Raw genomic sequence first — 13,572 nt, forward strand, 5'->3', positions numbered from 1 at the left:
AACCCCTAAAAAAACAAAACCAACCAATCAAAAGCTGGAGCTCAAATTCTCAACCAGTCTCTTCCCTTATAAATGTGGTTTGGAACACTTGGTTCTTTTTCTGTCAGATCCTAGGGTACTTCAGCCGTGGACACACACATTTGATGAGAAAGCCATCAAATGTATATCCTTAGTCCACATAATCTTGTTCTATGGCCATCAAGAAGACATTGGCCAAGCCAGGTATGGGTACAATGGCACCTGCTGGTAAATCCCAGCACCTGGGAAATTGAGGGGGAATTGCTGTGGCCTCAGGGTTGGCTTTGGTCTACAGAGTGAGAACCTACCTTAAAACATCCTCCCCCGGGGTTGGGGATTTAGCTCAGTGGTAGAGCGCTTGCCTAGCAAGCACAAGGCCCTGGGTTCGTTCCCCAGCTCCGAAAAAAAGACAAAACAAAACAAAACAAACAAACAATCAAAAACATCATCCCCCAACACACCGACAGAGAGAGAGAGAGAGAGAGAGAGAGAGAGATTGTTATGATAGATGGGTGTGTGTTATAACTTAAATAAATAGCAATTAAAAAAAAAAACTTGTTCTGAACTAATTGAAGGCCTGCCTGATCTTCACAGTGAGTTCCAGGACAGTTTGAACTACACAGTAAGGCCCTGTCTAAAATAAAAAAAAAAAAAATCCTCCAATAAGAATACAGATAAAAACAGGAATGTATTTGTTGGGTTCCATAAAAAGAATATGAAGAAATATTTGAGAGATAGCGCATATTCTAAAATTGGAACAATACAGAGAAGATTAGCCTGGCCCTGTGCGAGGCTGACAAGCCAATTCATGAAGCATTCCATATTTAAAAAGAAAAATAGGAAGCCTTACAGAAGGACTAGGACAAAATTGATTTACAGATTCATGAACATTATTTTCTCCTAAAAAAAGAACTTGAAAAAGCCTTATACTTGTAGAGTCCTAAGGAAATTAAGAAAATTGAGAATACAATCGGGAGAGTGGGTGGCTAATAGTGTAAATTCAGTTTGCCTGCATTTGATCTTTGGAGGGGGGACCTCACTTCTCCACACAGTTTTCTGGATCCTTAAGTGGCAGGGACTTAATGTAGTCGTGAATGGTAAAAGTCCTTCCTGTATGTTACATATGGCCGGAACACACAGGACCCTAAATATTAGCTCTTACGACCTTCTGAAAGTAAGAGAGGTGGTAAGTACTGTTGAATGCCTGAGGCAGCGAAGAAAGAGGAAAGCCCCCGAAAGCCAGCGTTCCTTTTCTGCCTCCTTGTACAGGAATGGGGATACTCTCTCTGCTCTACCAGGCCGTCCCCATCAGAACCTACTGAACGCTCCGAAATTGTGGACCTAAAGGAATCGTTCCTCCTTAATGAAATATCCAAACGCTATTTGTTACAGCAATAAGGCAAGTAACTAAGGTGGGGTGTCACCTGAAACGGAGAATGGCTACAAAACGGGAAGCTCTCAGCCAGAACACACACGGAGTTTGGTCTCTGATGCCAGCATCATATACCACAGAAACAGTTGCTTAGATGATATTCCTTTGGTTCACTTCCTGAGAGAGTTGAGTAGGTAGTTCATAAGGTGTCTTGCTTTCTGTTGGGGATTGGTTTTAATGCTTTTTAATGGTTTTAAGAATCTGGCCCCCAAAATCAGTAATCTGTGTGTCCGGAGTGCTAAAGGTCCTTGTCCTCAATTGGTTTTTGATTGATCAACAAAGAGCCAATGGCCAATTGTTGGGTAGGTAGATTGAGGCAGGAATTGGGGATTTGCCCTGGAACTGGAAGAGAGGAAGAAAGGGAATAGATGTGATTCAGAGGGAGACAGATCAGATTTAGAGCTGCAGAAGGAAAATCATCCTAAATGTAGGTGAGAAGCAATGTGGCCCCCAGAATGGCCAAGACTAGGGGGGCTGCCCAGAAGGAGCCAGGGAAACAAAGATAAAATATAGAATTAGAGGGTGTTAAGCCAGGAGTGCAGGAAGGAAAAAGTGTGCTAGCGACAAGGAGGATTAGAACTACCCAACCTTTGAGCTAGTCAAGGCATATTTAACTGGTGTGTGTGTGTGTGTGTGTGTGTGTTTCATTTTTGAATCCGATAGCTCTTGGGCTGGTGTGCCCATGGAACCTGTTAGGAGCACAGAGCAGTTAGCCAACTACTCCTACGGTTTTCTATATGTATCTTTTTTAAAGTTTTATTTTGGGGTTGGGGATTTAGCTCAGTGGTAGAGCGCTTGCCTAGGAAGCGCAAGGCCCTGGGTTCGGTCCCCAGCTCCGAAAAAAAGAACAACAAAAAAAAAAGTTTTATTTTATGTGTATGAGTGTTTTGCCTAGCATGTGTGTGTACTGTGTGTGTGTCTGGTGTTGGCAGAGTCCAGAAGAGGGCATTGATCCCCTGGAACTGGAGTTACAGCTAAGGTTGTGAGCTGCCATGTGGTTCCTGGGAATTGAACCCAGGTCCTCTGGAAGAGCAGTCAGTGCTCTTAATGGTGGTTAGTTTCGTCAACTTGGCACAACCTAGGTCTCACTTCTAGTAGGTCTAAATCACCTATGGGTTTATTTGATTGTTTAATTAAGCTAAGACCCCCCACCCCTCTGAGGGCTACACCATTCAAATACTGATTTCTTTCTTTCTTTTTTTTAAAAAAAGATTTATTTATTTTATGTTTATGAGTACAATGTAGCTGTCACACCAGAAGAGGGCATCAGATCCCATTACAGATGGTTGTGAGTCACCATGTGGTTGCTGGGATTTGAACTCAGGACCTCTGGAAGAGCAGTCAGTGCTCTTAACCACTGAGCCATCTCTCCAGCCCCAAATGCTGATTTCTGTGTCCCTATAGCTGGTTGCAATCCTTATTCTAAGTATCTCCTGCCTCAATGTTGTGTAAATTTTGCTCCCCATTTATTCTCTGCTTTGTCAATAGAAGCTGATTAGCTAGTGACTGGGCAGGAGAGAGACTTCCAGCTAGGGGGAGGGAGGGAGGAGAAAGAGAAAGTGGGGATTAGTCATAGGGAGAGAGTCCAAGAGAGACCTTGAGAAAACACCTGTAGCCCAGAGAGCCAGATCAGTACTAAAATGCAAGAATCACTGGGATTTTGACTGGGAGGTAGCCATATTTGTTTAGAGGATTAAGATAGAGTAATACTGCTTGGTTGTTGTGCCCTTAAAGCTTGTTAAATAAGTCTAATGGTGCAGTCTCTATTATTTGGGAGCTAGCTGGGTTAAGAGGGAAAGAACGAACACTTATTAAAGAGCTACCTACAGCCCCGTGTAAAGCACATAAAGGATCTGGCAGGTGGGCATTTCTTCTTTCCGCTCTTGACTGTGGGTGTGACTTGCTGCCTCTGGTTCCTGTCGTCACTTTGATGCCTCCTCAGTGTTAGACTGCATCTACTGTAAGGAGAGCAAACCTTTTCTTCCCTAAAGTTGCTTTGCTTGGGTGTTTGATCGCAGCAACAGAAATGAGATTAAAACTGGTGGTGTATACGTGCCGTGCCAAACTTCTGGAGCTAAGGTAGGGAGACTCTCTCAAGTTTGAGGCCACCCTCTGTATTATAGCAAGTATAAAGCTCGCTAGAGGTATATGGCAAAGTCCCGTCTCAAGAAAAATAAATAAATACATAAATACATAAATAAATAAGCTGACTTAAGAGTGTCTTGAGATCATTTCATTTAAAATTAAGGAACACGGGCTGGAGGGATGGCTCAGCGCATAAGGACACTGGATGCTCTTGCAGAGGACCTGGGTTTGGTTCCCAGCTCCCACAGGGCAGCTCACAACCATCGGTAACTCAAGGAGATCCGAAGCTTCCTTCTGACCTCTGCAGGCATTGCATACATGTGGTGCACATACAAACATGCAGGCAAAACTCTCACAAGCATAAAATTAAAAAAAAAAGTTCTTTAAAAATAAGGAACACAAAGAGTTCACAATCTTTTTTTCTTTTTTTAAGAAAAAAGTCATTTAGAAGAAGATATTTATGGTCCTTCATTCTGCATAGGTATTTAAAGTCATTTAGGAAAGGTTTTCTAATTACGGGGACCTTAGCCTCTAAGTCACAGTTGCTATCCTCAACTGATTCCTATTTGCTAAGTGGCCATAATCCTAGGCTGGGCTCACACGGCCAAGATGAAGTACGGCACTAAGCCATTTCTCTGCTCACGTCTGAATCGGAAAGCGAGAGTTGGCTGTCTCTAGTCCAGAATACTGTAACAGATCTCCTTGTGAGTGAGACGATCTCAGTATGTGATCCAGGCTGCTCTCAAAGTTACAATGCTGTCCTCAAGTTTAAGATCCTGCCAGGGTGGCCATAGGCACTTTCAGTCCTAGCACTCTGCAGGGAGAGGCAGGCAGATCTCAGATTGGGCAACATATTGGGTTCCGGGCCAGCCTGGGGTACATAGTGAGAACCTGGCTTAAAACACAGACAATTAATTTATGATTCTCCTGCCCTTTGTACCCCCTCCCACTCCCCCATCCACCACCTGGAACCACAATGTTAGCAGAAATTCCATTTTTAGTACTCATGGTTTATTATACATAAATCAATTGAAGTTCAGTGTATGTGGGGTACCCCTGTAATCTCAGTACTTGGGAGGTGGAGGCAGAAGGAATTTCAGCCGTATATCAAATTGAAGGCCAGTCTGGACTGCATGAAGCCTTGTGTCCAAACAGCCCAACGACACAAATCTGTCTTTGGGAAGCAGTGGTGAGGGGCTCAGAAGTGGCATGCGTCGAATCTGTCCCCAGAACTACAAAACACTACTCATATGTCCGTCTCTCTATTACAACAGGCACATTACTTAACTCGAGAGACACAATCCCTCCTCATGGCATTGTGGTGTGAACAAGAAATCTGGTAAAGGTGTGACAACTGGGCTTTCACAGCATTGTGTGGAGGGTGCCTTACTCAGACCTTATTATAACACGGGCGTATTGCCTTTCTGTGGTGGAGAGAGAAGAAGACAAAGGAGGAAGAGGAGAGAAATTTTCTGTTGTGATCGACACCATAACTAAAGGCAGCTGACAGTTCCAGAGGGACGGAGCTTATCGTGACAAGACTAGACGTGGCAGTGAGGACTTGAAGCTGGCTGATTTTGTGTTCGTCCTCACACAGGATGTATAGATAACAGGAAATGGAGCCAGGCTATCACCTCCCAAAGCTTACCCTCACCATCCTGCTCCCTCCCTCAAGGTTATACCTCCTAAAGGTTGCACGACCTCCCCAGACAGCGCTCACCTGAGGAGCAAGTGTTCAAATCGATGAGTCAATGGAGGACACTCCTCATCCAAAACAGAAATTTCTTTTTATAAAGTTGGAGTTCAATGTAGAATAACAGTAAATACATCAACTAGTGATGTTTGCGTATTTGTATATTAGCAACTATTCTACAGGTATAAACAAGTATTATGTACTATGCACAATTGTTTCGTAATACCTTTGCCCTGCTGGCATGCTGTAGATTCACACAAGTACTATGATGTTATCATCATCATGGTGGGTGTATTACTCTTCACTCATCACGAGGCGACAGCAAATGCTCATCTCTGTGTTAGTCAGACTTCTCACTGACGTGACCAAAATCTCTCACGCACAAGTCTTTGGGGGGACACTTCCTATCCAAACCATAATGGACTGCATTATAATCTCATAGGATCTCGGTAACATATGGGCTCTGTCACTGTGCGGTGTATGCCTGTATGCTTCATTATCTAAAATTTTCTCCCTTTGTCCTGCAAGAGTCCCGTGCACTCTTATTATTTATTTCACAAACTTAGGGAAGAGAAATTAGTAGTAGTCCTAGCAGTCCTGAGCTAGTGGGGAGAGGAGCTGTATGAGAATGTACCCAGGACACCTTACCATCTCAGAGAGTCAAGAGCATTATGAGTCAGGGGCCATGCCTGGGGAAAATTTTCTAAGATTCCAGAGCTTTCTTAATGCCTGCTAGTCTTATCATACCAGTTCCTTTCTATAGACTAGCAGTGTCAATGCCTCCAAATGTTAGCAAACAGATACTTGGCTGTGGTTAAGGGCAGGAAGGAGAGTGGAGGTTAGAAAGGCTGGGATATTCTAGTCCCTTCAGAGCATCCCTCTTTATCTTGTGGGATGAATAATGCCTTCTCCTTGAGAGAGTAGTGAGCTAAGTCCCTAGGCTTGAAACATGGGGGATGGGGATGGGGATGGGGGGGGGGAGAATTCCAGTTTGAGATTTTGAGCAGAATTTCAGGAAAGGCTCCAGCGGTTGAATGGTAAACAGAGATGCTTTTCTTCTTGGAGAAGCCCCTTTGTGTCCTCTCTCTTCTGGTTTCCTCACCTGTAACTTAGAAGCCACCTTAATACAAGGAGTGTCTTATAGAGTTGTGATGAGGCAAGGCCATCCGTGTGAAACACTGGCCCAGTTCCTAGAACACTACGCATGCTCCAGAGAGTAGATTCCTGGGCCTGGAGTCATGTGAGGGTCACGTGGACAGAGTCCAAAGAAATTAAGCCCAGCTATATGTAAAGGGAGAGCTGTAGATTGCATCCATATTTGAAACTGAGGTTTTGGGTTGGAAAAGTTATATATCCAAAGTTTTACAGCTGGGCTAGGGGCATCGCTCACAGGCATAGCTCATTTTCCAGCAGTCTCTGGGTTCTGGGTTGGGTTCCTAGCATCGTGGAACCAACCAGCAAGCCAATAAAACCAAAGCGAAGTGATAATAGCCAGTGAGCAGAGTACTGGGATCCACCCTCAGATCCTTTTGCTCCATGAGATAAAATTTTTAGTTTTCCTTGGAGTGCTTGCCATCTCTCAATACAAACATTAACATGAACAAAACCTTATTTCAAAGATCCCAGTTCCGAGCTCGTCTTAGTTAACGTGTTCTATTGCTGTGAGAAGACACCATGACCGGGCCTTATAGAAGAAAGCATTTAATTGGGGTTTTGCTTACAGTTTCAGAGGTCGAGTTCGTGACCATCGTGGTGTGGAGCGTGGCAGCAGGCAGGCAGGCACGATGCTGGAGCAGTATCACAGAGCTTGTATCTGATCCAAAAGTTGGGAGTCAGAGCTCAAGAGACTGGGCCTGGCCTGGGCTTTTAAACCTCAAAGCTCACTTTGAGTGACACATCTCCTCCCACCAGGCCACACCTCCTAATTCTTCCTAAACAGTGCCACCAAGGAGGGACCTACCACTCAAACCTACGAGGCTTTGGAGGTGTCTTAGGATTCCAACTGCTGTAGAGAGACCCATGAACTAGGCAACTCCTACAAAGGACAGCATTTAATTGAGGCTGGCTCACAGTTTCAGAGATTCAGTCTACTATCATCACGGCGGGAAACATGGCGGGGTCAGGCAGGCACGGCGATAGAGGAGCTGAGAGTTCTACTTCTTGATCCAACTGCGGCCAGGAGAGGACTGTCTCCTCCACACTGGGTGGAGCTTCAAAGTGACACACTTCCTCCAACCAGGCCACACCTCCTAACAGTACCAGTCCCTATGGGGCCAGGCATATTCAGACGCCACAGGAGCCAGTCTCATTCCCGCCACCCAGGAGCTGCACGCAACAAAATAATAGTCAATTAGCAGTGTGGGTTTGCTTTACGCTTTCACGTCAGAGGGGGAAGCCATTGTGCAGGAGACATAGACATTTGTTCCACCTTTAGGTCAGCCACCACCCTTCATTTTTTTTATTATCTTTAATCCTTTTTTACAGTTCAGCCATCCTCCTCCTCCCTGTCTGCCCTCTGTCAGTTTCTTACTCTATTCCTCCTCCCCCCCCTCCAAGAGGATGTCCCCCCTCCCAAACCCCAGTCCACCAGCCTCCTCACTCCCTGGGTTCCAGTCTCTGGAGGTTAGGTGCATCGTCTCTCACTGAGGCCTGACCCGGCAGGTCCTCTGCTGTGTATGCATTGGGGGCCTCATATCACCTGGTGGACGCTGCCTGGCTGGTGTCTCAGTGTCTGAGAGATCTTGGGGGTCCAGGTTAGTAGAGACTCCTGGTCTTCCTATGGGGTAGCCCTCCTCCTCCTCACCTTCTTCCAGCCTTTCCCTAAATCAATCACAGGGGTCCATTGGTTGAGTGTAAGTACCTGCATCTAACTCTTTCAGCTGCTTGTTGGGCCTTTTGGAGGGCAGCCATGCCAGGCTCCTGTCTGCAAGCACACCATAGCATCAGTAAGAGTGTCAGACCCCGGGCCTCTCCTTGAGCTGGATCCCAAATTGGGCCTGACTGGACCTCCTTTCCCTCAGTCTCCCTCCTCCTCCCTCTCCCCCCCCTCTCCCTCTCCCCTCTTCTTCCTCCCCCCCTCCTCCTCTTCTTTTTTGTCCCTGCAGTTCTTTTAGACAGGAACAATTCTGGGTCAGAGTTTTTGACAACCACCCTTCATTTTTAAGGTCTGCTGCTAACTACTATACATTTTAAAACAGAAAATGTAGTGTGTGTGTGTGTGTGTGTGTGTGTGTGTGTGTGTGTGTGTGTGTTTACCAACAGAAGCTAGAAGAGCGCATCTGATCACTTGGAGCTGGAGTTACAGGTAGTTGTCAGCTGTCTGATGTGGCTGTTGGGGATCAAACTCAGGTCCTCTGGAGGAACTATAAGGGCTCCTAACTAGTGAGTCGTGGCTCCAGCCCAGAGTGGTCTTCCTCATCTTCTCTTCCTCCTCCCCTCCCCTTCCTCCTCTACCTCCCCTCCCCCTCCTCCTCTACCTCCTTCCCCCTCCTCCTCTTTCTTCTTCTTTGTTGATTCTTGGTGACTTCACATCTTGTATCCCATCTCACTCACCTCCTCATCCATTCATATCCACCCTTGTGGTGGTTTGAATATGTTTGGCCCAGGGAGCGGCACTGTTAGAAGGTGTGACCTTGTTGGAGGACGTGTGTCACTGTGGGGTGGGCTTGGAGACCCTCCTAGCTGCCTGGAGTCTTCTCCTATTTACCTTTGGAACAAGATGCAGACCTCTCAGCTCCTCCTACACCATGCCTGCCTGGATGCTGCCAAGCCCCCACCTTGATGATAATGGACTGAACCTCTGAACCTGTAAGCCATCCCCAACTAAATGATGTCCCTTGTAAGAGTTGCCTTGGTTATGGTTTCTCTTCACAGCAATGAAATCCTAAGACCACCTTCCTCTGCCCTTGTAACTTCTCTCCAAAAAGAAGATAAAAATAAATTAAAATTAAGAAACAACAAACCCCAAGAGACCCCCATCTCATCATGGAAGCTGTAGTGTGTCACAGTGTATCACACAGTATACCCTTTCACCCATCCATTTTTACTTGCTAATGTAATTGCAATGAATCATTGGTCTGTTACAAGGCCTCTGGATTCTGCTACACTATCTATACTGGATGCTCACCGGGACTCCTCTCAGACATTCTATTGTCCTGTGTTATGGCGATCCTGCAACTTTGGATCAGCAGGACCAACCTTTTCACAGGCTTCAGTAGATCATAGATGGAGTAGATATTGGGGTGGCCAACACAAAGCTCTGGATCTGGGTCTAGGAGGTACCTGAATTGATCAGCCCACCAGCTCACCTGCACCTGAAACCCCAGGATCATCTCTCCAGTACTGCCCCATCGAGCTCATTCAGTGCCGGAGGGGACAGGGCCAGGCCTCCTGCTCTCACATCCTTGGGCCGCTCACTCTTGCCTTTGGTACCAGGGCCCACCCTCCTGAGTGCTGCAACTGTGAGGGGCAGAGCCAGCACTCCTACTCTTATGATCTTGGGGATGCATCAAGAGGCAAGGGGAGCAGCTGTCCCTTGCCCATGCCACCCCACACCCAGAGGTCTTATTCATCTTCCTCTTCTTCCTCTTCATTGCTGTGCTGAGAATCAAATGCAAAGCATTGGGCAAGTGCTTTGCCACCGAGCCACAACCCAGACTTGTTACTACTTACAATAATTTCACGTATTTTTTTTTAATCGTGTGTAGTTGTTGGGTGTGTTTGCCGTGGCACTCCCGTAAAGGTCAGAGAACAACTTTGAGCAGGTGTTTCTCTTCTTTTGCTACCAAAGTTAATGGGAATCGAATTTAGGTCATCAGGCTTGGGAGCTTGTGCCTTTACCTTCTGATCTATCTTGCCAGACCCATTGTCACTGTTTCATAGTGCCCTGGTGTCTTTAATGAAGGGAGTGGGAAGCCATGCTGAGTTTTGGGGGAGGAAAGGAGCAGCGGAATCCCATGGATGTTTAACTCCTTGGGAACATCCTCCTCCACATCTCTCTGGGCTTCACCTGCTCAAGCTGTGAGAGCAGAACAGCAGGCTCTGGTAGACCAAAGAGTCTCATTCTCAGCACATAAAGGACAATCCTTGAAACATGTTGCTTAAGGACTAGGGCTGCATAAGCAATGAATTAAACAGCCATTTTCTATGCCTTCTCCTTGACAGGGGAAGAAAGGCTAGGGGCATAGCTGCTAGGGGCGTGCCTGTTCATGTAAGCCATGGTTTCTGCATGGCTTGCTTTCAAGGTGCCCACAACCTGGCTTTCTGTGTCCACTGTCTCAGAACACTGATGGTACTTCTGGTTCTGAAAATATTCTTGTCCAGGGCTATAACTTTTAGTCCTCCTTCACGACAGAGGCCTGCGATTTCAGTCAGCAGCAAGGTGGGGAGGAGAGAGGAGCCACAGTCTGACCAGGCCTTTGGTTTAAATGGTTGACTGTCCGGACAGGACAAGGAACACAGCTCTGTGTGCTTTCTTCAATGTTTCTGAGAGATTCTGCCAAATGTTCTCCATCATGTTTTGAAGCAGATTTTTAAAAGAAGAAGAAAAAAAACCACAAGGAGAGGTGACTAATTCTGTGGAGAATTTTTGCCTTTAATGTTCTCTAAGTATTCTGGTTACTAAGTTGGATCTCCCAATGGCACACATAAAGTAGAATCCAGATGAGCTGTAATTCATTCCAGACACATAGCTATCTACAATGCCATAGCACACCATTTATATAAATATATCTTTTTCCTCCCTAGATAGGATTTCTCTATGTAGTCCTGGCTGTCCTGACAACTCTCTCTCTGTAGACCAGGCTGGCCTCAAACTCAAGAGATCCTGTCTCTACCTCCCGAGTGCTGGGGTTAAAAGTGTGTGCCACCACTGCCTGGCTAAAACTCCTGTAAAACAGGAGTGTGAACAACCTCATAAAGATTACAAGACATTGTATACAAAGTATTCCACATAATTTACTTAGGAATCTTGACAGGGTCTCATACAGCCCAGGCTGGCCTTGAATTTTAAGGATGCTGACCTTGAACTCCTCACTCCCCTGCCTCTACCTTTCTAGTATTCATAGACCACCACAGCAGCTTTATAGGATGTTAGGGATTGAATTCAGAGCTTTGTCCGTGTTACATGGGCCGTCTACCAGCTTTGCTACATCTGCCAGCCTGAAAAGAACTATTTTTAACATATCGCTCTATCAGGAATCCAATCCTTACTGTGCTGACTTGAGTATGTGGTTCTGGGTGCAAACCCAGTATTTCGGCATGTTTAGCATTGGGTATATCACTCCTGAGTGATACTCCTAGCCTTCTCTGATACCATCTGACCGGACTTTGCTTTCCAGATCACAGAACCAGGCTACTGACTCTTCATAGGGGCGGGGTAAACATTCTTGATGTTAATTCCCAAGGAAGGGATTAGTGCCCACAGTTAGGAAGCTGGAATTACCTCAGGGTAGTATTTGCCCCTTTCTCACTGCCCTTTGCTGAAGCTCCAGGAATATGTGGAGGTCACATCTGCTTAGTGAGGATTGATTATGGTAAAGTAGGAACCAAGAAGGGCCAGCTGAAGGATGGTGAGCTGTGTTAAAGAAGATAGGCTGCACGCCCGCCATACGGGCAGCAGGTCATAGCAGTGATGGACACTGTGGGGCTAGCCCATTCCTTGTGTGCATTTGAAACACCGGAGGAGCAGACGCTTTTGAGTGGAAGATGAATCTCAGGAAAGAAATGGGGTTTGATCTTCCCATGTTCCTTCATATATGAAATCCACTTAAAACGGTGGATTTCTTTGCAAGCTTATTAAAACTTACTAGGTTTCCACCGTAGTCAGTGTTTTACTGCTGTGAAGAGACACCATGACTACAGTAACTCTAAGGAAAATAGTTAATTGGGGCTGGCTTACAGTTTCAGAGGCTTAGTCCGTTATCTTTATAGTGGGAAACATGGCTGCCTGAAGGTTCCAGACATGGTTCTGGAAAGGTAGCTGAGAGTTCTACATCCAGATTGTCAGGCAGCAGGAAAAAAGAGACACTGGGCCTAGTTTGGGGACTGGAAATCCCAAAGCAGACCCCCCTCCCCCCTGTGATACACTTTCTTCAACAAGACCACACCCTTTAATGCCTGTCATCTAGCAATCACTCCCTAATGACAAAGCATTCAAATATATGAGTCTGTGGGGACCATTCCTGTACAAACCAATGCACTGGTCTCATCTTTGCTGATCTTCACTTCGTTGTGAGAGGTATGGCAGAGAGCTTCTCCCGGAGTCCCTGTAACTCCCACTAACTTGTGCAGATTCGGAGGAGGCCTGACTGTGTCTGCTAGGGTGTGCCACCACTGCTGATTGTGTTTGTTATGCTGACACTACTGAACTGGACTGCTGGTGTATTCGTGAAGTGTTTTCGAGTGGATTGAGCTGCCACTGCTGACTCCTGTGAACTGAACTGCCGATTTCCTGACAACACAGATGGGATTCATTCCAAAGAACAATTTCTAAAGAGGTCCACTTCCCCCATATCCTAATAACCTTTCTTTCCACTACCTCTGGTGGGTGGCGGGCTAGAAAGGAAGTTAAAACATTTAAGCATCCATATTAAAAGTTGGTTTTGAAAAAAAAAATAAGCCTACATTAACCAAGTTGGAGATTATATTATCTAAAATATGCTCCAATGAGGTTAGGTACTGTGGATGTGGGGAAGCTCTCTCACTTGTCTTCAAAGTTGGAGGGGGAGTGTTAGCTAACATATTCTAATAGTTTAACTATCTCAGGTCCAAGCCTTTTTGTCCTAGTTTCCTTTTCCTGGTGCCGGGAATTGGACCTAGGGTTTATGAATGGTAAGCATGTTCCTCTTACCATTGAGTAAAATCTGCATCCTCACACTGACCTTGAACTCAGTCTTTATTTATTTCATGCATGTGAGTACACTGTCGCTGTCTGCAGACACTCCAGAAGAGGACTTCAGATCCCATCACAGATGGTTGTGAGCCACCCTGTGGTTGTTGGGAATTGAACTCAGGACCTCTGGAAGAGGAGTCAGTGCTCTTAACCGCTGAGCCATCTCTCCAGCCCTGACCTTAAACTCCTGATCCTCCTGCCTCCATCTCCTGACTATGAGTGTGATCTTTCACACACACACACACACACACACACACACACACACACACACACACACACACAACACACACACCTCTCACACACAATTCCGGTCAGAATGTCCCAGTGTATAGCACAACTTTACGGCTGGAAATGTATGTGGTAGAAACAAGTAAATAAAATACGATAAAAGCAGTATAAACCATTTTGAAAACTCTGACTATGGGCCCGCTGAGGAAGAGGTAGAGAAAGACT

General features: G+C 45.9%; 1 pseudogene; it reads left to right on the top strand.

Moving 5' to 3' along the window:
* Positions 1 to 749: 749 nt before the first annotated feature.
* On the top strand, positions 750 to 846 carry LOC120096462 (U6 spliceosomal RNA; annotated as a pseudogene).
* The last annotated feature ends 12,726 nt before the right edge of the window (positions 847 to 13,572 follow it).

This window comes from Rattus norvegicus, chromosome 13 (assembly GCF_036323735.1).
Source record: "Rattus norvegicus strain BN/NHsdMcwi chromosome 13, GRCr8, whole genome shotgun sequence".
NCBI classification, from domain to species: Eukaryota; Metazoa; Chordata; class Mammalia; order Rodentia; family Muridae; genus Rattus; species Rattus norvegicus.